A 20,597-nucleotide genomic window follows, 5' to 3' on the forward strand; every position below is an offset into this window, starting at 1 on the left:
CGAATGGCTCGCTTCACAAATGAAACCGGGCACCTGTCGTAATTTGGTTTTCGCTTTGACCCAGTGGCGGCCTCCTTTGCCAACACATCCGCCCTCTCGTTTCCTTCCAGTCCCGCGTGAGCCTTTATCCAGTGCAAGGTTACCATTTTGCCCTGCAGGGATGAGGTTCGAAGGTTATCCCTGGCTTCCACTGCTAGAGGGTGGAAGCATTTTCGATTTTGGATTGTTTGGAGGGCCGCCATTGAGTCACTGTATATTCCAAAAGTCTTTTCCCTGCTCGCTGTGATCTCTCTCGTAGCCTTGCACAGCGCCAAGAGCTCAGCCTGGTAGACAGTGCATTGTTCGGAGAGAGCAAGTTTGTGGGCTTTGGTCTCGGTTTCGCCTTTCCATACGGATAATGCGGCCCCAACCTTGCCCCCTATCTTGCTCCCATCCGTAAAGATGCGAACTTGGTAATTACTGTAGTTGTCTACTTGTTGTTGGTCTACCAGACTTATGACTTCCAGGTCACTGTGCTCAGCCGGGTGGGGTGCTTCTATGGCCGAAGACATCCTTTCCACTTCCCGATCCAGCAATGCTGACTGGGGCACTCCTTTCTTTGCCTCGTACAGAGAAGCTGCCTCTTGAACTCTCAGGTCCAATGGGAGCATCCCCGCGAGTAGCAGTGCAGAGTTTAGCGAGACTGTCCTATACGCCTTGCATATCTTTTGGGCAAAACCTCTTTGTATGGTGTTAAGCTGTTTTATCACTCCCAGTTTTTTGGCGGCGGGTGCCCACGCGCTTGCGGCGTATAGGACAACCGGCTCCACTGCTGCCGTGTAAATAGTGCGGATGACCTCCGGGTGCAACCCCCAGCTAACACGGGCCGTCCGGGCCAATTTTTTATACATATTAAGAGCCTTCCTACAGACGCTCGCTACATGCTGGTTGAATGTTAGCTTGTGGTCGATGGTGAGGCCTAGTATTTTTATTTCATTTGACATGGCTATGTTCACCCCGCCCATGCTCAGGCGTGGCGCATCGAACTTTAGTTTTTTGGTAATTACCATTGCGCATGTTTTATGTGGAGCAAACTTTAGTTTGTGGTCGATGCCCCACGTCCGAACATGTTCGAGGGTCGCATTTGCCTGCGTTTCTATGTCTAGGGCCGTCTCGCCAACGAAAATCAACACCACATCATCCGCGAACGCCTGGCAGAAGACTCCGTTCTGCTCCAGTTTTCTCAGCAGAGGGTCCAGTAGGAGATTCCACAGAATGGGTCCCCCTATGGATCCCTGGACACACCCTTTGTTTGTGCCTTTGTTGTATTCTTGTCCAGCGTATCTCACTGTTACTTTCCTATTTTCTAGATAGCTGTCAATGGTCCGTCTCAGGTTCACCGGGCAGTCTTCTTCTGACAGTCTCGTTTTTATGGCAGGCCACCATGCGCTGTCGAAGGCTCCCTCTATATCCAGAGATATCATGGTAAGCAGCTTTCTTGCTTTTAATTTACCTTGTATGTGCTGCATCAGGTCATAGAGGGAGTCTTCGGTGCTTCTTTGGGGCATAAAGCCGTACTGTTTAGGGCTGATTCCCGGTAATATATGGTGCTTGAGGCGGGCCACCAACATCTTCTCATAGATCTTGCCCAACACAGGCAAAAGCCCAATCGGCCTGTAAGATTTGGGCAGGGTATAGGACTCCTTACCGGGTTTTTTGAGCACTACCACTGTGGCCTCTTTCCATATCTTTGGAAAATAGTAGTGTTCAAGGCACTTATTTAATAGTGCCAGAAAGAAGTCGGGACCACTTTCTATGGCTTGAACGCATATGTCGGCGGTGAAGCCGTCGGCTCCTGGTGCCTTTTTTGGATTAAATGACCTCATTGTCGCATTTAGCTCACTCTGCGTAAACGGGGGATCATGTTTTTCATCATGATACCTCATGTTTACTTTTTGTGCTAGGTCTCTGATGCGACGATGGATCATCGTATCCTCTTCTTCGCTGTCATCAGGATAAAAGGTTCTGGCCAGTAACTCCACCGATCCTCTTTCATCTAACGTTTTTCCCTCGTTCTGTAACAGTTGGTCCTCCTCTCGCTTAGTAATTTTTCCCATCACCCTATATATCCCCTCCCACACTCCCTCCCGATCCTGTTTACAGCAAAACTCCTTCCAGCTCTCCGTCTGTGCAATTCGTACAGCATTCTCATACTCTTCTTTTTCTTTCAGGTAGAGGTCGATCACCATTGCTTTCCGGATGGGCGCGGCGTTGCGAATTCTGCGCTTTTTGGTGGCTACGCTTCTTTTCTTCTCTGCAAGTTCCTGGGACCACCACGGCAGGGTGAGTGTGTTTGCGTTCTTTTTGTTTGGTATAGTACTTTTACATGTGTTTGTAATGGCTTGTGTGTAATTTTTTATTATTTCATCTATTTGTTCTGTGTTGTGTACGTTTTCCAGGTTTTGTGTGGTGAGTAGAGTGTCTTGCAAAGCTTGGGTCAGTTTCTCATGAAACTGCTCCCAGTTTGCTTTTTTCGTGTTATAAATGCGTGTTGTTCTGTGTATGTTAGTTCCTTTCGATGTTTTTAGGTTTATTTTAAAAGTAATACCGTTGTGGTCTGAACTCGTAAGGCCTTCGTTCACTTGCCAGTTTTCGACTAGTTCGAGCGTGTCCACAGAGCAGAATGTTGCATCCACATAGCTGCTGTATCTTTTCCCACCTCTTATTGTGTCAAATGTTGGAGTTTTGCCCGTATTCAGGATCTGGAGTTCTAGTTCCTCTAGCAGTCCGCTCAGTTCTTTCCCTCTCTCGTCTTCGATTTGACTTCCCCACCAGGTACTCTTGGCATTGACATCGCCTCCAGCGATGATCTTCACTTGACCCATTTCTTTATGCACTTTTTTGAGGTGTTCCAGGTATCCCTCTATGGGTTTATCAGGCTCGAAGTACAGGGACACCGTCACTATTGTCCAGGCTGTTGTTCGGACTTTCACCACCACGATGTTCTTTGTGGTGAGGTCAGGGTACTGTGTGACATCGAGATCATCATCAAAGATCATGATTGCCGATTTCACAGGTCCCCCTTCCACTTTTTTGTCTTGAAAGATCCTAACCCCTGGATATCCCTGCATCTCTCCTTCCTTCCCCACATAGGGCTCCTGAATCATCGCGATGGCCGTTTTGCGCTTTTTGGCTTCTAGCAAAAGTTCGGTGGTTGCCAGTTTGCTGCGCTGGAGGTTTGCCTGCATACATTGGTATCCTTTGTTCTCCGGGGCCACCTTAGCAATACGCCACGGATGCCCGGGCTAATGTGTCCCACTTTCTCCTGACTGGGCACTCGTTGCTAAATGCATCGTGGGCCCAGTTTTCCATTTTGGCCCGAGTACAGTTTTTGCACGTTGCTGCTTCTCCAGTGAGTTTTTCCGGGCATGCTTCTCTTAAGTGCGGTCCCCCGCAGTGGCCGCACAGATCTGCTGGCTCTTTGCAGAATCGCCGACTGTGGCCATAGCCCAGGCAGCGCGTGCATTGTACTAGGGGACTCTGGTCCTCTACACTCTGGTCCTCTACACGAATACTCTGGAGATCTATCCTCAGGCGCTTTCCTTCAAGTGCTCTGTTCCAAATTTTGGGGGATACCCTTAGGACGACGTGGCACGTCAATGGATTTCTTGCCTTTCTGCGATATTTGATCTCCAGGTGTTTTTCCTCTTCGTCGAGGCCGTGGAAAACCTCCCGATTCTGATTTTGGAGGGCCCTTATTATGTCTTCGTCGCTATTTATCTGCAGCACATCTCTCATTATCAGAAGCGGGTTTTTGTTTTTCACTTCCTCGACGGTGAGGTCGACTCCCTGGCTCTCCATCCTTTCTCTGAATTTGTCCCTCTCTCCTTTGGTCCCGAATCCCATGAGTACCTTCCTGTCCTTTGCCTTCCTTACTCTTTCCACCTGTATCCAACCTTCCTTTGCGTCAATCGCTTTGCGAACTTTCTCGAGCACCTCCTCGCCTGTCTCTGTTTCCTTTTCCGAGGAGACCACTACCGAGTGCAGAGTACCTCTCCTGGAAGCTGGCCCTGCACTCTGCGTCGTGTTTGGGGACGCCGCCGCTACGCTTGCGTATGTCGCGGTCGTCGCCATCCTCTCGAGGGTCTCCCTTTGGGTCTCCATCGAGGCTCTCAACTCGTCCATTTTCTTGCCGTTCTCCTCTATGAGTTTGGTTTGCTCTTCGAGCTTTAACAGGAAAGTGTCAGTGTCCGCTCCGGCCGAAGTTTTTGTGGCCTCTTTGGTTTCCTTGGGCACTTCCCTGTTTGCTCCAGGTTCTCCCTTTTTCGTCTCAGCATCCGCCTCTTTCACCAGCTGGTACAAACGGTCTAGGGCCTCTAGGACATCGTTTTTGATGCTTGTTTTCACGTTTCTCCCTTCTTTGATGCTGCATGTAGCCTTGTCATGGATGATTCGGGCCTCCACCGTCCTGCTTGAGTAAACCTTTTTCGCAGGTGCGGTGGGTGTCTTCCTTGCTGGTGATATTATAATTATATTTTGGCGTGCAGGGCCGGCCTGTGTTTCTGTTTTTCCTGCTTTTGCTTGCTGTTTTGCTTCAGCCTTCGGTGGGCCGGCCTGCGTCTTTTCCTGTGGTGTCTTGGCCTGTGGTTTTGGGGTGTCGGTACCCACGGCCAGTAACGGGAGGGCCGCGGGGGCTGGCTTTGATGTCACCCCCGCTCCCGCGGCCTCTCCCGATGATGGGCTTGGTGAAAGCCGGTAGGTGCTATCAAGCTTCACCCGTTCCGCAGGACCTGCCCGCTTCGTTTCTGTAGTCGGAGTGGGAATAAGGCTTTTTCCCTGTTCCCACTCTCCGATACTGCGTCTAACATTTGGGGCTGGGGTTGGCACTTCTTCCGACAGCCTACTAGCCGTCGGTGCTTGGTGCGAGGTGCCCTCCTCTAGTGTCTTTGGCGGAGACGGCATTTCCGTCTCCAGGTCGCCTTTTTGTTTTTTGCTCGGTGTCCTGAACATGTTGGAGGGTATTCTGGTTCTATATTAGCCCCTGTAAAGGGGGGGCGTCAAAATACAATAGGGGTATAAGCAATAAAAGTTTGTGAAAAGGAGAAATTACAGGTAAGCGCAGTATAATATACTCTATGTAGAGCTAGTCTAGCGACTTATGATAGTAGTTGAAAGCTGTAAAAGGGCTTCTAGAGCGATGATGTCAAGTACAAGATGTAATAAATATGTCAAACAAAAGGTATAACTAATCTAACACAGAAATAGTAAAAAGGAACAACAAATAAAACAATTATGAAAATTTGTAAAATGTCGACTCTATGTAGAGTCAGTCTAGCGACTATAGTGTCGGTCTGCTGTAGGTTTTTATTGTATGAATATAGAGTCTCAGACTCTGTCAATTAACTATTACAATTTTTCTCTATATGTATAGAGCCGTTAAACTTAGTTCTAAAATGAGCAGTCCGTAGTGTCTTAAAATCTAATGCTACAAAACTAACCTATAGTAGCGCTTCGGAGAACTGTGCAGCGGCCCGCGGCTCCGTGAAGGTCGGTCGTGTATTTTTGGTCGGTCGTGTAGTCGCTCTGCTCCAGCGATGGCGCACTTGGGAGCGCGATGGCGCGAGTAGGCGCAGAGTGGCGCAACTAGGAGCGCGATGGCACACTCTGGAGCGTGAAGGCGCCCTGCTGCAGTTGGGCGCAACGGCGCGTCTCGGAGCGCAGCGGCGCTACTTGGAGCACGATGGCGCACTTTGGCGCTCAATGGCACAGGCGCGTTTGGGCGCAACGGCGCGTCACGGAGCGCAGCGGCGCAACTCGGAGCACGATGGTGCCTTCGGAACGCGGCGACGCACTTTGGCGCACGGAGCGCAAAGGAGCGACTGGGAGCGCGATGGCGCACTTCGGAGCGCAATGGCGCAAAGTCGCAAAAAGGCGCAAGATTTCAGGGGCTACCAGTGGACGGCTCCACTGATGGCGCGCGACTTTGTATCTAATGGCAATGTCCTGGCCCACAAGGCTATCAAATTGGCGCAGCGGTGGCGTAGCGGCGCACGGCTGGAGACACGGCACTCCGGCGCACAACGGCGTAGTCTGGCGCACTCGAGTGGCGCAGATTTGTTTGTATCGTGGCGCAAAGCGCTCAGGATGTTCTTCGCTGGCGCACGCGAGTGGCGCAAGTTTGTTAGCACCGCGGCGCAAAACACTTAGAAAAAGTTGTCACTGGCGCACTCGAATGGCGCAACCTAGTTCGCACCGTGGCGCGCACTGCACTCAAACTATATGTTTCCCCGGCGCACGCGGATGGCGCATTTATTCGGCGCAAAGTGGCGGAGCGCGGCGCAGCTCGACCGGTCCGGACCACGTCTGGCGCGGGTGTGTGGTTAGGTTAGGTTAGGTTAGGTTAGGTTAGGTTAGGTTAGGTTAGGTTAGGTTAGGTTAGGTTAGGTTAGGTTAGGTTAGGTTAGGTTAGGTTAGGTTAGGTTAGGTTAGGTTAGGTTAGGTTAGGTTAGGTTAGGTTAGGTTAGGTTAGGTTAGGTTAGGTTAGGTTAGGTTAGGTTAGGTTAGGTTAGGTTAGGTTAGGTTAGGTTAGGTTAGGTTAGGTTAGGTTAGGTTAGGTTAGGTTAGGTTAGGTTAGGTTAGGTTAGGTTAGGTTAGGTTAGGTTAGGTTAGGTTAGGTTAGGTTAGGTTAGGTTAGGTTAGGTTAGGTTAGGTTAGGTTAGGTTAGGTTAGGTTAGGTTAGGTTAGGTTAGGTTAGGTTAGGTTAGGTTAGGTTAGGTTAGGTTAGGTTAGGTTAGGTTAGGTTAGGTTAGGTTAGGTTAGGTTAGGTTAGGTTAGGTTAGGTTAGGTTAGGTTAGGTTAGGTTAGGTTAGGTTAGGTTAGGTTAGGTTAGGTTAGGTTAGGTTTTTTTTTTTTTTTTTTTTTTTTTTTTTTTTTTTCCTATTCTTCTACCTCCAACATGATCGGAGCCTGTGTTTTCTGTTTTCTCTTGCATGCCAGTTCTCGCTTATTTGCTTCTCGCACTTTCATTCTACATACGATTCTTTCTTGCATTCATCATCTTTCTTGCTTTTTGTGGGTGGGATTCCCACCTATATCTCTATCTCTCTACGCTATCTATATACTATCTATTTGTTTATTTATTTTCATTTTCATGCGTTTCGGGATGGGTGGGTGAATTAGTTTGAACACTTTTCTTTTATTGTTTTACAATTTACACATTTTTTATACATTTCTTACATCTATTACCTTTAAACTATATTTATTACATATTTCTTAGTTGGTTTCTTAATTATATTTCTTATTGCTTTATATAAAATTTTATGCTTAACATTAATATAATCATTATATTATGTAAACATAATTTATGCACTCTCGTTTCGTTTTGCTACTTTTTTACATATTTTCTCACAATATTTTAAGAACTCCTCTCTGTTAACTGATGTTATTAACTCATTTATATTTGCTAGTTTTAAGTTTAAGTTTAATTTCATTTCCAGGTCAAACCGCATCTGGTCATGGACAGGACACTCCAGCAAGATATGCGGCACCGTCTCCCTGACTGCGGGGTCGCAGATACACGACGGGCTCTCTTTACATTTGAAGCGATGTAGGTATTCTGAGAACCCGCCGTGGCCCGTCATCAGTTGGGTTCTTACTCCGGTTGGTTGTATTTTTCGTATCATTTTATAGGCATTTACTGCGTCCGGGAAAAATAGTTTTGTTCCAGAGCCGGTGTCGCTATCGACATATCTCCGGTTCCATTCCTCAATCGTTGCCGTTCGAATGGCTCGCTTCACAAATTTTTTGCGATGTTGCTAATGTAACATATAAATAGATAAACAAAGAATGCTTATTAAATATAATGGTTAGGTTAGGTTAGGTTAGGTTAGGTTAGGTTAGGTTAGGTTAGGTTAGGTTAGGTTAGGTTAGGTTAGGTTAGGTTAGGTTAGGTTAGGTTAGGTTAGGTTAGGTTAGGTTAGGTTAGGTTAGGTTAGGTTAGGTTAGGTTAGGTTAGGTTAGGTTAGGTTAGGTTAGGTTAGGTTAGGTTAGGTTAGGTTTTTTTTTTTTTTTTTTTTTTTTTTTTTTTTTTTTTTTTTTTTTTTTCCACTTCTACCTCCAACATGATCGGAGCCTTTGTATATCTACTCTTTCATTCCAGTTCTCTCTCATCATGCTTCTCGCACTTCCATGCTACATACTTTATCTTTCTTTCATCCTTCGTCATCTATTATTTACAAGGTGGGAGTCCTTGCTAGCTACTCTAGCTATTTGACGTGCTTTAAGGGAAATGAAGGCCAACAACAATATTTTTATTTTCCATTTTCCTTACTCTTATACCTATATGTTACATTCTGTCATAGGTTTGTATTCGAATGAGGCATTACAGCAGTATTCTGATTATTATTTTCAAGCGTTACAATTGTCTTAAGCCTATTTTTATACTTATCTATTACAGTTCTATCATTGTATGCTTATTTGAAAATATAACCATTATATTTAATAAGCATTCTTTGTTTATCTATTTATATGTTACATTAGCAATATATATTTTAATTTTACAGACTTTTGTATTGCTCTTACATAACTCAGCGAGCTCGGTGGGCCACCACGGGAAAATATGTGAACCTGGCTTCAAAGTCTGGGTCAGTTTTCCATGAAACTGTCCCCAGCTTGCTATTTGTCTGTTTTTGTGGCATATTATACAGCGTGTAGCTTTTCTGTGTGTTTCTTGAGTTTTTAATCCAAACTTTTGTTTTATCAAATCGGTTGTGCTGGTAGTGGTCCACTTCGCTGATGAGTCTTCCCCATCCCTTCTTGCGGTGTCGATTTCCAATACTGATTTTGTTGTTTTTTGGCTTTGGGCCGTTTGTTTAACATTAGCAGTACGCTACTGAGGCCCGTGCTAAGGCGTCCCACTTTTTTCTCACCGGGCAGTCTGTGCTAAAGGCGTTGTGGTCCCAGCGTTCCATCTTCGCCTTTTTGCAGTTCTGGCAGGATGGTGGTTCGTTCAGCGTCCAGTTTGGGCATTCAATCTTGAGGTGCGGGTCTCCGCAGTGGCTACATAGGTCATTTGTCTCCTTGCAGAGGCGTCTTCCATGCCCGTAGCCTAGGCATCGGGTGCACTGCACCAGGGGGGACTGGTCTTCTACCCTGACACTCTGCAGATCTATTCGCACTCTATTACCCTCTGTTGCTCTCCTCCAGACCTTTGGGGAGACGCTTAGAACGATATGCCCGGTATGGGGGTTTCGCGCTCTCCTTCTATATTTTACAGCCATCTTGCTTTCCTCGTCATCGAGATCGTGGAAAATCTCCCCGTTTTGGTTTTTGAGGGCCTTTAAGATGTCTTCATCGCTGTGTATCAATAACACATCCCTCAAAACAATTAGCGGGTTTTTATTTTCCACTTCCTCAACGACCAGGTGCGCTCCTGCTGCTTCTAGCTTTTCCTTTATCTTTCTCCGTTCCTCTTGAGTCCTGCATCCCATTACTATCTTCCTATCTTTTGCCTTCCTCACTCTTTCTACCTGTATCCATCCTTCTTTTGCGTCCATAGCCTTCCGCACTTTCTCGAGCACCTCTTCTCCTGTTTCGAGGTCGTCTTCTGAGGAAATCACTACCGAGTGCAGCGTCGGCCGCCCAGGGGCCACTTGGTCGGGGCGGCTCGCCACTGCACTCGCGTAAGTGTTGCTCTTTAGGCTCTCTCTGTGGTGCTCTAGTGCTTCTTTTAGCTCGTCCATTTTTGTTATATGTTCTTTTTGCTTCACAGCTTCTGCTTCGCTAGCGTAGGTTATTCCCATCGCAGACATTTTTTCAATTTTTTCTCCTTGTTTCTTCATCTCTTCCTTTAGGTCTTTCATCATCTTGTTGTTTTCCATCAGCAGATTTGAATTTTCTTTTATATTCTGCGCGCACATCTGTTGGTCTAGTTCTTGGTCAGGTTTTGGGCTTGGGGTCGGAGGTGTGTTTTGTTTGGAGGTCTGTTCAGTAGAACAGGGCTGCGGTTTCTCCAAGCGTTTCTTCTCCTGTTCCACTTCCTTCACCAGCCTGTATAGTTTCTCTATAACCTCATTTACTGAGGCTTTTATTTCTCTTTTTATGTTCCCGGACTTATCCATTTGACTCTTTGCTGTTTCCAACAGTCGTCTGGCCTCTGCGGTTTTTGGGAACAAGGCTGTTTTGGTCTTGGGGGGGCCAGCCTGTGAATGTTTTTGCGTGCTATTTGTACCCATGGCAGGCGCCGGGAGGGTCGCGGGAGCTGGTTTCGATGTCGCGTCCGCCCTCGCGGGCTCCGCTGACTGTGGGTTTGGTGACAGGTGGAAGGTCCGGCCCAGCTCCCATTCCCCAATGCTGCTCCTCACTGATGGGCGTGGGTTTATCCTTTCCGGCTTTGTGGGCTCCATCTCCGTATCTGCGCCCTTTATAGGAGTTCTAAACATTGCCATGGATAGTTTTTATCTGAACCCCTGTAAAGGGGGGGTTTTTATGTATTTTTAGTCAAAATAAACAAAACAATAAACAATAAGGTAACAATTAACAATTAAAATAAAATTTGTTTTCGCCAGTTGGGTCGAAAGGTCTGTTTTTGTATTTACTTAGAGTCGCAGACTCTAATCTCTTAATCTAAATATGGTGTTGAGAGTCTCAGACTCTGTCAATTAGCTATTACAATTTTTCTCTATATGTATAGAGCCGTTAAACTTAGTTCTAAAAATGAGCAGTCCGTAGTGTCTTAAAAATCTAATGCTTTATTACAAACTAACCTATAGTAGCTCTTCGGAGAACTGTGCAGCGGCCCGGGGCTCCGTGAAGGTCGGTCGTGTATTCTTGGTCGGTCGTGTAGTCGCTCTGCTCCACCGATGGCGCACTTTGGAGCGCGATGGCACACTCTGGAGTGTGAAGGCGCCCTGCTGCAGTTTGGCGCAACGGCGCGTCTCGGCGCGTAACGGCGCAAATTGGAGCACGTTGGCACAACGGCGCGTTTGGGCTCAATGGCGCGTCTCGGCGCACTACGGAGCGACTCGGAGCACGATGGCGCTCCCTGGAGCTACACGGCACAACGGCGCGTTTGGGCGCAACGGCGCGTCTCGGAGCGCAGCGGCGCTACTTGGAGCACGATGGCGCACTTTGGCGCTCAATGGCACAGTGTGGCGCTCGAGTGGCGCAGATTTGTTAGTATCGCGGCGCAAAGCGCTCAGGATGTTCTTCGCTGGCGCACGCGAGTGGCGCAAGTTTGTTAGCACCGCGGCGCAAAACACTTAGAAAAAGTTGTCACTGGCGCACTCAAATGGCGCAACCTAGTTGTCACTGGCGCACTCGAATGGCGCAACCTAGTTCGCACCGTGGCGCGCACTGCACTCAAACTATATGTTTCCCCGGCGCACGCGGATGGCGCATTTATTCGGCGCAAAGTGGCGGAGCGCGGCGCAGCTCGACCGGTCCGGACTACGTCTGGCGCGGGTGTGGTTAGGTTAGGTTAGGTTAGGTTAGGTTAGGTTAGGTTAGGTTAGGTTAGGTTAGGTTAGGTTAGGTTAGGTTAGGTTAGGTTAGGTTAGGTTAGGTTAGGTTAGGTTAGGTTAGGTTAGGTTAGGTTAGGTTAGGTTAGGTTAGGTTAGGTTAGGTTAGGTTAGGTTAGGTTAGGTTAGGTTAGGTTAGGTTAGGTTAGGTTAGGTTAGGTTAGGTTAGGTTAGGTTAGGTTAGGTTAGGTTAGGTTAGGTTAGGTTAGGTTAGGTTAGGTTAGGTTAGGTTAGGTTAGGTTAGGTTAGGTTAGGTTAGGTTAGGTTAGGTTAGGTTAGGTTAGGTTAGGTTAGGTTAGGTTAGGTTAGGTTAGGTTAGGTTAGGTTAGGTTAGGTTAGGTTAGGTTAGGTTAGGTTTTTTTTTTTTTTTTTTTTTTTTTTTTTTTTTTTTTTTTTTTTTTTTTTTTTTTTTTTTTTTTTTTTTCCACTTCTACCTCCAACATGATCGGAGCCTTTGTATATCTACTCTTTCATTCCAGTTCTCTCTCATCATGCTTCTCGCACTTCCATGCTACATACTTTATCTTTCTTTCATCCTTCGTCATCTATTATTTACAAGGTGGGAGTCCTTGCTAGCTACTCTAGCTATTTGACGTGCTTTAAGGGGAATGAAGGCCAACAACAATATTTTTATTTTCCATTTTCCTTACTCTTATACCTATATGTTACATTCTGTCATAGGTTTGTATTCGAATGAGGCATTACAGCAGTATTCTGATTATTATTTTCAAGCGTTACAATTGTCTTAAGCCTATTTTTATACTTATCTATTACAGTTCTATCATTGTATGCTTATTTGAAAATATAACCATTATATTTAATAAGCATTCTTTGTTTATCTATTTATATGTTACATTAGCAATATATATTTTAATTTTACAGACTTTTGTATTGCTCTTACATAACTCAGCGAGCTCGGTGGGCCACCACGGGAAAATATGTGAACCTGGCTTCAAAGTCTGGGTCAGTTTTCCATGAAACTGTCCCCAGCTTGCTATTTGTCTGTTTTTGTGGCATATTATACAGCGTGTAGCTTTTCTGTGTGTTTCTTGAGTTTTTAATCCAAACTTTTGTTTTATCAAATCGGTTGTGCTGGTAGTGGTCCACTTCGCTGATGAGTCTTCCCCATCCCTTCTTGCGGTGTCGATTTCCAATACTGATTTTGTTGTTTTTTGGCTTTGGGCCGTTTGTTTAACATTAGCAGTACGCTACTGAGGCCCGTGCTAAGGCGTCCCACTTTTTTCTCACCGGGCAGTCTGTGCTAAAGGCGTTGTGGTCCCAGCGTTCCATCTTCGCCTTTTTGCAGTTCTGGCAGGATGGTGGTTCGTTCAGCGTCCAGTTTGGGCATTCAATCTTGAGGTGCGGGTCTCCGCAGTGGCTACATAGGTCATTTGTCTCCTTGCAGAGGCGTCTTCCATGCCCGTAGCCTAGGCATCGGGTGCACTGCACCAGGGGGGACTGGTCTTCTACCCTGACACTCTGCAGATCTATTCGCACTCTATTACCCTCTGTTGCTCTCCTCCAGACCTTTGGGGAGACGCTTAGAACGATATGCCCGGTATGGGGGTTTCGCGCTCTCCTTCTATATTTTACAGCCATCTTGCTTTCCTCGTCATCGAGATCGTGGAAAATCTCCCCGTTTTGGTTTTTGAGGGCCTTTAAGATGTCTTCATCGCTGTGTATCAATAACACATCCCTCAAAACAATTAGCGGGTTTTTATTTTCCACTTCCTCAACGACCAGGTGCGCTCCTGCTGCTTCTAGCTTTTCCTTTATCTTTCTCCGTTCCTCTTGAGTCCTGCATCCCATTACTATCTTCCTATCTTTTGCCTTCCTCACTCTTTCTACCTGTATCCATCCTTCTTTTGCGTCCATAGCCTTCCGCACTTTCTCGAGCACCTCTTCTCCTGTTTCGAGGTCGTCTTCTGAGGAAATCACTACCGAGTGCAGCGTCGGCCGCCCAGGGGCCACTTGGTCGGGGCGGCTCGCCACTGCACTCGCGTAAGTGTTGCTCTTTAGGCTCTCTCTGTGGTGCTCTAGTGCTTCTTTTAGCTCGTCCATTTTTGTTATATGTTCTTTTTGCTTCACAGCTTCTGCTTCGCTAGCGTAGGTTATTCCCATCGCAGACATTTTTTCAATTTTTTCTCCTTGTTTCTTCATCTCTTCCTTTAGGTCTTTCATCATCTTGTTGTTTTCCATCAGCAGATTTGAATTTTCTTTTATATTCTGCGCGCACATCTGTTGGTCTAGTTCTTGGTCAGGTTTTGGGCTTGGGGTCGGAGGTGTGTTTTGTTTGGAGGTCTGTTCAGTAGAACAGGGCTGCGGTTTCTCCAAGCGTTTCTTCTCCTGTTCCACTTCCTTCACCAGCCTGTATAGTTTCTCTATAACCTCATTTACTGAGGCTTTTATTTCTCTTTTTATGTTCCCGGACTTATCCATTTGACTCTTTGCTGTTTCCAACAGTCGTCTGGCTTCTGCGGTTTTTGGGAACAAGGCTGTTTTGGTCTTGGGGGGGCCAGCCTGTGAATGTTTTTGCGTGCTATTTGTACCCATGGCAGGCGCCGGGAGGGTCGCGGGAGCTGGTTTCGATGTCGCGTCCGCCCTCGCGGGCTCCGCTGACTGTGGGTTTGGTGACAGGTGGAAGGTCCGGCCCAGCTCCCATTCCCCAATGCTGCTCCTCACTGATGGGCGTGGGTTTATCCTTTCCGGCTTTGTGGGCTCCATCTCCGTATCTGCGCCCTTTATAGGAGTTCTAAACATTGCCATGGATAGTTTTTATCTGAACCCCTGTAAAGGGGGGGTTTTTATGTATTTTTAGTCAAAATAAACAAAACAATAAACAATAAGGTAACAATTAACAATTAAAATAAAATTAGTTTTCGCCAGTTGGGTCGAAAGGTCTGTTTTTGTATTTACTTAGAGTCGCAGACTCTAATCTCTTAATCTAAATATGGTGTTGAGAGTCTCAGACTCTGTCAATTAGCTATTACAATTTTTCTCTATATGTATAGAGCCGTTAAACTTAGTTCTAAAAATGAGCAGTCCGTAGTGTCTTAAAAATCTAATGCTTTATTACAAACTAACCTATAGTAGCTCTTCGGAGAACTGTGCAGCGGCCCGGGGCTCCGTGAAGGTCGGTCGTGTATTCTTGGTCGGTCGTGTAGTCGCTCTGCTCCACCGATGGCGCACTTTGGAGCGCGATGGCACACTCTGGAGTGTGAAGGCGCCCTGCTGCAGTTTGGCGCAACGGCGCGTCTCGGCGCGTAACGGCGCAAATTGGAGCACGTTGGCACAACGGCGCGTTTGGGCTCAATGGCGCGTCTCGGCGCACTACGGAGCGACTCGGAGCACGATGGCGCTCCCTGGAGCTACACGGCACAACGGCGCGTTTGGGCGCAACGGCGCGTCTCGGAGCGCAGCGGCGCTACTTGGAGCACGATGGCGCACTTTGGCGCTCAATGGCACAGTGTGGCGCTCGAGTGGCGCAGATTTGTTAGTATCGCGGCGCAAAGCGCTCAGGATGTTCTTCGCTGGCGCACGCGAGTGGCGCAAGTTTGTTAGCACCGCGGCGCAAAACACTTAGAAAAAGTTGTCACTGGCGCACTCAAATGGCGCAACCTAGTTGTCACTGGCGCACTCGAATGGCGCAACCTAGTTCGCACCGTGGCGCGCACTGCACTCAAACTATATGTTTCCCCGGCGCACGCGGATGGCGCATTTATTCGGCGCAAAGTGGCGGAGCGCGGCGCAGCTCGACCGGTCCGGACCACGTCTGGCGCGGGTGTCTGGTCGCTGCAACCTACACGTGCGATACGTCGTCAGAAGCGCCTCGACGAGCCCTACACGACGACACCTTGACGACATCTGGGAGACGCACCGTCGAGGCACAATCTCCAAAAAAACAAGTACCACGTGGTGGCGTGGTCAGCGATCCAGAGGCGTGCGGCAAAACCTGACATTACACCAAGAAGCAGCTCATCACCTGGAGTGTTACGGTACATTGAACAAAATTTTTGAACTTATACTTTTTGAGAAATTGACTTTTTAAAATTCAAAATTTGACCGGATATATCTCAAAAACTTCAGGCAGACCATATACTTTTTAAAGTGGAATCTTGTGCGCGCTAGCTGGAACACCACACCTCTCAAGTTTGAAAATTTTTTGGACATTTTAAGTTAGAAAAATTTTGAGTTTTCCAAAAATTCACTTATATACTGTTTTTGTACATTTTTTGCTCGTGACTAATTAAGATTATTATTGTGTGTTATAGCTGTGTATTTTCTGTTATTTTTACAATTTTTTGTGTATTTTTATGTCAAGCGGTACCGAAGTTATTAAATTTTAACCTATTTTTGGCAATATATTCTAAATTAATATAAAATAATACTTTTTCTTATTAAAATTAGCATTATAACTGTTATTTCACCTTGGGGAACCAGAAACCCGGACCTTGTATCTTTTAAATTGGCCAGAAACCAAAAAACCGCCATTTTGTTTTTTCTGGTTCCAAAATTCAAATTGCAATTACACGGTAACCGCTTGACATAGAAAAGTCGGATTTTCACCTTAGACAGTGTCTTCCGAGCAGAAACCGATATTTTCAGGTTTCAGGTGAAAATCTCGACAAAAATTTCTACAGGTTGAGACCACCTCTAAGTGACAGAGGAGATAAGGCGAAAGGCAGGGAAGAAAACCCGAACTTCCTCCGACCATCGGTTCTCGAGATATTGACCCTCAAACATTGAGTTTGACAGTTCGGCGGCCATCTCGCCTTTATTCAAGTGGCAATATCTCGGCAACCCAGGGGCCTAGAGACTCGCGGTTTCTTTCCTGAAGAAAAGACCAGGCCAGTCTACCAACCTCGACCCTTTTCAGGAAATTTCAGGTGAAATTCAGTCTGAAAATTCCTGAAAAATTTCGAGGCCTGAAAGTGGTCTCATCCGATAGATTAGGTTAAGTTAAGGTGAGCCGTCGAAAATCCGGGCTTTCTGCGACTCCGGGAACGGGAGATATCAGCGGTCAAAGTAGTACTTTGACAGTTCTCGCCGCCATATTGGGAAAGTTTAAACTGAGATATCTCCTAATCGGTAAGTCGTAGAGAGCTGGGGTTTCCTCCAAAGACATCAGCGGGCGCAGCTCCAGGTGAGGAAAAAGGTTTCAGCCGATTTCAGGACTTTTCAGGAAACTGAAAATCTGAAAAGTTTCCTCATCTGAAAGTGTTCCCACTGGATAGAGCTAATCGAGCCCAGAAAAACGAGCCCAGGCGCGGATCTGTAGGACCAGCGGATCCGGAGATACAGGCGGATACCGAATCCAGAAACCGGTTTCTGGACGGAAACCAGAAACTTCGGACCGTCGTAGCTCCGGAACCAGTAGGGGTACAGGGTCGTGCTTGGTATCGTTGGAAAGGGCTCGGGGAGAGCTATCAACTGGCATAAAGAAAACGGCTCTACATAGAGCCAAATTTCGGTTTCCCTGTAAGGGCCTGGGGAAATCAAATTTTCGGCTTCTGAAAGCACAGACGGACTCTACTCGCTATTAATTTTAAGAGATTACTGCCTCCGTTGTACAGAGGCTCTATTACGGCTCTACATAGAGCAAAAATTACTTGTAAGTTGACAGAGTCTGCGACTCGTGCCGCGTAGCGCATAAAATAATTATAGGTGTTAAGTTGATAGTAGAGTCTGTGACTCTACATTTGTAAAAATAATATTAGTCTCTTTAACTCTAGCATCTTCCCTTATTCTTCTTTTATTTCTTTCTTCCCACTCTTCTCTTTTAATTTACACTGACGGTAAGTACATTACCAGAGCGCTGCCCCCCCTTTACAGAGGCGGCAAACTTCACGATAAGTCGGGATAGCCCCGACAAGGAGACAAGCGGTTCTCGCAAAGCGTACTTATACAGTTCGCTAAACTTCTGTAGGGTCGTCTAAGGCTAAGGCACCACCACCACAAAAGAAGAAATAGATGTTTGGATTCCGCACCCCTGTCAAAATGGCCGGAAACCAGGCGAACGCCGGTGGCGAAACGTCGAAGGTGAGGCGCAGCATCGGCGAATGGGAGGCCTCAGGAAAACAAAATCAAGGGCAGAGCCCCACAGCGGCTCCCCCGCCGGCCAAGGAAGCCTTGGAGGTCCCTGACAAAGACCTCCCAAAACCAACAAGCCCCCAAGGGCAACGAGTTGCACAGGTGAAAGTTGGAGAGGCAAAAACTTCACCAATCACCTGCATCAAAACCGCCGAGGCCAGGAGGCTAATGGAAAAAGCGAAAAACCAATTAGACCTTTCCGGCAACATTAAAAAGGAAATGAAGGCCTCGGTAAAAGAAATTGTAGAAAAACTCTACAAGCTGGTAAAGGACTTGGAGCTCGAGAAAAAGCGCTTAGAGATGCAACGACCTAGCTCAGCAACAACCTCAAAGCAGACAAACACTGCAAACACCACATTCACACTCACTTCGGAGTCGGACCAATGCCTTCCAAAAAACTTGCTGTCAAAGCTGGAAGAACAAACAAAGCTCATAGAAGAGAATGGCAGAAAAATGGACGAGCTGAGGGCCTCGATGGAGACCCAAAAGGAGACCCTTGGGAGGATGGCGACGACCGCGACATACGCAAGCGTAGCGGCGGCGTCCCCAAACTCGGCACCGGGCGCAGGACCGACCCTGAGAAGAGGTACCCTGCACTCAGTGGTCGTTACCTCCAAGGACGAAACTGAAACGGGAGACGAGGTCCTCGACAAGATTAGGAAAGCGGTAGATGCGAAGGATGGGTGGATTACGGTGGAAAGAGTTAGGAAGGCGAAGGACAGGAAAGTTGTGATGGGACTGGCAACTAAAGAAGAGAGAGACAAGATCAAGGACAGACTGACCAGAGAGGGAGCAAATCTCGTGGTCGAGGACGCGGAGAATAAGGACCCACTTCTGATCCTTAGAAACGTCCTCACTATAAACTCTGACGACGACATAGTGAGGGCCCTAAGGAACCAGAACAGGAGCATTTTCCGCGACCTCGACGACAGAGAAATCAGGGTAGAGATCAAGTATAGGAGGAGGACGCGAAACCCGCACACTTGTCATGTGGTGGCTAGCGTCTCTCCTATAATATGGCAAAGGGCGACAGGGGTGGGAACCGTCCACGTGGACCTCCAGCGTGTAAAGGTTGAAGATCAGACGCCGTTGGTGCAGTGCACACGCTGCCTGGGCTTCGGCCATGGCAAACGATATTGCACTGCAACAGCGGACTTATGCAGTCATTGTGGCGGCCCCCACCTGCGTGCTGAGTGTGCCGATTGGCTCGCGAAAGTGCCACCGAAGTGCCAGAACTGTTTTAAGGCAGACATGAGCGACACGGAGCACAACGCGTTTAGCCTGGCATGCCCGACACGTAAGAGATGGGACGAGATAGCAAGGTCCAGCGTGGCATACTGCTAAAGGCGCCCCAGGCAACCCAATATATTACCAGCTGGTGCAAGCTAACCTGCAACGGAAAAAACTTGCCACTGAGGAGCTATATGTGGAGGCGAAGCAGCGAGGCATTGCTGTCGCGCTTCTACAGGAGCCTTACGTAGGAGGGGCAAAAACTACAAGAAGCTACAATGGAGTACGGATCTTCCAGGGCACGGGCGCGGGGGAGGGACCAGTTAAAGCTGCAATCGCCGTCTTTGATGGCAACATTAAGATAACGCAATACCCGAAACTCACCACCGACAATGTTGCAGTGGTGAGCGTCCAAACCAGTGCCTGGGAAGTTACACTCGTCTCCCTGTACCTCGAACCTGACCAACCCATGGAGCCCCACCTCGAGCAGCTAGAGAAAATAGCTAAAGAATTAAAACCACGAAGGTGGATAATAGGTGGCGACTTCAATGCAAAAAGCACTTGGTGGGGTAGCCCGGTAGTGGATGGCAGGGGCGAACAGCTGTCCAACACACTAGACGAGCTTGGCTTGCATATTTTAAACAGGGGAGACACTCCAACATTCGACACCACCAGGGGCGGCAGACACCTTACAAGTTACGTTGATGTGACGGCCTGCTCCATTGACATATTAGACCTAGTGGACGACTGGAGAGTAGATCAAGGACTAACAAGCTCGGACCACAACGGCATCTTATTCAAAGTAAAGCTTACAAAACTAGTTGGCATAACGGTACACAGGACGACAAGAAAATTTAACACCAAGAAAGCCAATTGGTCTGAGTTTCATGCGAAACTCAAACAATTGCTATTAGAATACAAAATCGAAAAATCCGAAATAGAAAAAATAGACAACAATACCCAAATAGAAAAAACAGTACACGAACTCAATACTGCAATACATGAGGCCTGTGAATCGTCTATGCCCAAAAAGAAAACAGTACAGCGACTTACCTTGCCGTGGTGGTCCGAGACACTCGCAAAAATGAAGAAAGAAGTCGCCACCAAGAAACGCAGGATAAGGTGTGCCGCCCCTGTCCGGAGGTCCATAGTAGTCGCAGAATACGTAAAGCACAAGGGGGAGTATGAACAGGCAGCTGCTAAAGCTCAGGTGGACAGCTGGAAAGAGTTCTGTCACAAACAAAACAGGGAAGGGGTCTGGGAAGGTATCTACCGGGTGATTGGAAGAACCGCACGTAGGGAAGAAGACTCACCGCTAGAGAGGGACGGGGTGGTACTTGATGCGAAGAGCTCAGTGCGCTTGCTGGCGGAAACCTTTTATCCAAAGGACTCTACAGACAGCGACAACATCTACCACCGCACAGTGAGGGAGAGAGCCGGCGTTGCAAACAACGGCGAGCAAGAAAGAATAACCTGCGAACCGTCCTTCACTATGATGGAACTAAAACGAGCCTACGATTCTTTCAACCCAAAGAAAGCCCCTGGGGAGGAAGGTTTTACTGCAGACATTTGCCGTCATGCCATAGAAGTTGACCCAGATGCCTTCAAGGCGCTACTTAACAAATGCCTTAAACAAGGATATTTCCCCGAAGCCTGGAAAACCGCAACGGTAGTCGTCCTCCGTAAACCCGGTAAAGGAGATTACACGAAGCCTAAATCATATAGGCCAATAGGATTGCTGCCTATCTTGGGTAAAGTTTTCGAAAAGATGGTGGTGGCCAG

The sequence above is a fragment of the Cydia amplana genome, chromosome 2 (assembly GCF_948474715.1).
Source record: "Cydia amplana chromosome 2, ilCydAmpl1.1, whole genome shotgun sequence".
Classification (NCBI taxonomy): domain Eukaryota; kingdom Metazoa; phylum Arthropoda; class Insecta; order Lepidoptera; family Tortricidae; genus Cydia; species Cydia amplana.